Below are 3,697 nucleotides of genomic sequence, written 5' to 3' on the forward strand. Positions count from 1 at the left end.
CCGATTGCCTGAACCAGTATAAACCTTGTGTCTCTTTGCATCACCATCTGGAATCGGGAGCACGCAGAACAAATTCACTAGTCGGTTGAGGACCCCCCGGTCCGAAACACCGACATGGGCATATTGGAGTGGTTTGTTAGTTGTGTTGCTGCCAATCTATCCAAAGTCTAAGACCTTTTGAATGATTAGCAGAACTTCTATTTTGATGACGTTTTTCCAAATTACAGTGTTTTTGTGGTGGTTCAAGCGTCCCATGATTCCAGGAACTGTACTCTAATCCACCCCAATCCACGTGTATTAAGATGGATAAAATTACATGTGAATTGGGTGGATTGAAGTGTGGTCAAACAGACCCCGAAGAAGTCATACTCTTCTAGGAGATGACACCTGTGATGTCCGGTGTGAGATGTGCACTGATGCACATGAAGGGCATTCCAGAGATACAAATTGTTGTATTTTTTTAGAAAAGAGAATATATTAATATCTCAGCTTCTGCATCGATCAATGCATATGGTTGTTCCTTATTACAAACCAGAAAGAAACGGTCCAGGGTATCTCAAAAACAAAGTTTTGCGCCATAAAGTTAAAAAAAGGACTTAAAACCAGTACTAGAAAGCAATTCTATTACTAAAGCTCCAGCCGTGTTTAGCAAACACTTCCATCACGGCTGTCTCAATGGTCTTACAACCCATCTTCATCAAATGACGATCCTCCTCCTTCTGTAACAGGGACCAGGTTCCCCCGAAGATAGCTTGCAAGTAAGATGGTGCTACAGCCTTGTTAAAAACTACATCATTTCTGGTTAACCAAATCGCCCAACAAAATGCACTTGCACCCACAATGATCTGAGATTTCAGTTTCCTATTTATCCCTTCCAACCAGCCTGTAAATATATTGTGTACACTAGTTGGCAGTGATAAATTAAAGAAAACATGAACAATTCTCCAAATAAACTTAGCAAAATGACAGTCAAAAAATAGGTGTTGAATAGACTCGTTCGAGGAACAAAAACAACATTTCCTATCTCCTTGCCACTGCGGTCGTGCTAAATTATCTTTGGTTAGAATTACTCACTTGTACAAGTACCACATGAAGACTTTGATTTTGAGAGGTAGTTTTAGTTTCCATATGAATGTGTTATAAGGTATAGCTTGTGTTCCTAATAGAGCTCTATGCATCGATATGACAGAAAACAACCCATTCTGATGTAGCCCCTACACAAAGTGGTCCCTCTGATTTGTTAGTTGTACATTTGCCACCATATCCACTATATTGTGCCATGCTTACAAGTTAACACCTATCAGAGATCTCCTAAAGGCTACATTTAACGGTATCGTAGACATCACTAATCTTACAGACACATTTTTTCTTCTCACAATGTTATAAAGTGCAGGAAAGAGCGATTTCAGTGGGCGCGATCTTATCCACGAGTCCTCCTAAAATCGCACTTGAGACCCATCACCCAGATCAAACTTACCTAATGAGAGAAACTCCGTCTTGACCTTCATAAGGCCAGCCCAAAATTGAGAATCCACGGGCATGTATTGAGCCTGCATCAAATTTTTAATCCTTAGGTATTTATTTCTAAGCAATTGTTGCCAAACCCCATCTCCATTTACTAATTTAAACAACCATTTGCTAAGGAGACACTTATTGTGAGTTTCTAGATTTAGGACTCCTAGCCCTCCTTGGTCTTTCGATGTGCAAACTACCTCCCACTTAGTCAGTCTATATTTTTTTTCTTATGTTCATCACTCTGCCAAAAAAACCGTGATCTATAGTAATCCAATTTCTTCAAAACCCCTCTCGAAAAAAGATAACATGAACATAGGAAGACTACTCAAAACAGAGTTGATTAGAACAAGCCTTCCTCCTACTGACAGCATCTTGCCCCTCCAACAATTGAGTCTTTTTTAAATCTTTCTTTCACATGTTTCCGGTCCTTATTCAAAAGTTTTCTATGGTGCATAGGAATTACTAGGTATCTAAACGGGAAAGATCCTACATTGCACCCAAAAATTTGTGTATATTCAAGTTGATTGGCTTTGGCCGACCCGTAGTAGAACAATTCACTTTTATAGAAGTTGATCTTGAGTCCTGATAATTGTTCAAAAGCACAAAGCAGGAGCTTCATGTTTTTGGCCCTCTCTAGATCATTGTCCATAAAGATAATAGTATCATCCGCATACTGGAGGACCGAAAGTCCCTCATCTATCAAATGTGGAACAACCCCTTTGATTTGTTCCGCCTCTTTAGCTCTTGTAATAAGGACAACCAACATGTCTACCACTATATTAAACAAGATCGGGGATAGTGGGTCCCCTTGACGCACTCCTTTTCTTGTTTGAAAATAGTGGCCTACATTGTCGTTAACCTTCACTGCAACACCCCCTCTAGAAATAACTTTCAAAATCCAGTCACACAAAGTTGGTGAGAATCCTTTCATTCGAAGAACTTGCTGTATGAAGGGCCACTTTAGTTTATCATAAGCTTTTTCAAAGTCTAGTTTTAAAATGATAGCATCTTGTTTTTTCCTATGTAACTCATGAATTGTTTCATGCAAAGTCACAACTCCTTCCATTATATAGCGACCCGGAATGAAAGCCGTTTGAGAAGGCCCTATCAATTTATCTGCCACTTTCAATAATCTATTATTTAGTACTTTTGTAAAAATCTTAAAGCTTACATTTAAGAGGCATATTGGTCTATATTGCTGTATCCGGACTGCATCAGTAACCTTTGGTAATAAAGTAAGTATCCCAAAATTTAGACTATGAATAGGCAGTCCCCCGATATGGAATGCAAGAAACAAGCTCATCAAATCTGGCTTCACAATCTCCCAAAAAAATTGATAGAATTCAGCGGGAAAGCCATTTGGACTGGGTGCCTTATTGTGTTCCATATCGAAGATTGCCATTTTAACTTCCTCCTCACTGAATGGGGCCGTCAATACTTGATTCTCCTCCTCCGACACTTGAGGTATATCATATCTCAAAGTCTCGTCCATTGAGAAAGAATTTTGTGTATGAGGTCCAAACAGTCCTTTATAGTATTCAGTTATGAAATTTTCTAGGTTCGCATCTCCAACAATAACCCCTTGTTCCTGTTCTAACTATACAATTCTTGTTTTCCTGTGTCTCCCATTTGCCACCAGGTGAAAATACTTAGTGTTATCATCCCCTTACAATAACCTCGTTGTTTTTTATCATTGGAGCCAGTAAATCTCCTCCTCTCTCAACAACTTAGTTAACTGCTCTTTTAGGTGATGTCTAAGGTCTTCCTCCTACAGTGACAACAAACATGTCTCTGTCTTTCTATCTAAGACATCTATGTTAGCTAAGAGATTAGATTTTTGTTTTTTGTTTTTTTGTTTTGTGAGACTAAATTCCTAACCCATCCTCTAAGGAAGCATCTCAATCTTCTTATTTTATTTTGCCACCGTTCTATGGGTGACCGACCCCATATTCTCAGATTCCCAAACCTCTTTCACCAGGTCAGAGAAACCATCTCGTGTTAGCCATCCTAGTTTGAATTTGAAATTCATAGCATTGCCTCTGTGAGATGGTTCCCCCCCCCCATCTAGCAAAAGCGGTGTGTGATCTGATATTTCTCGGGTGAGTGCCTGGACAGAAGCTAAAGGAAATTTTTGTTCCCAATCTATTATTACCAAAATTCGGTCCAACTTTTCAAAAGTTGG

The sequence above is a fragment of the Miscanthus floridulus genome, chromosome 8 (genome assembly GCF_019320115.1).
Source record: "Miscanthus floridulus cultivar M001 chromosome 8, ASM1932011v1, whole genome shotgun sequence".
Classification (NCBI taxonomy): domain Eukaryota; kingdom Viridiplantae; phylum Streptophyta; class Magnoliopsida; order Poales; family Poaceae; genus Miscanthus; species Miscanthus floridulus.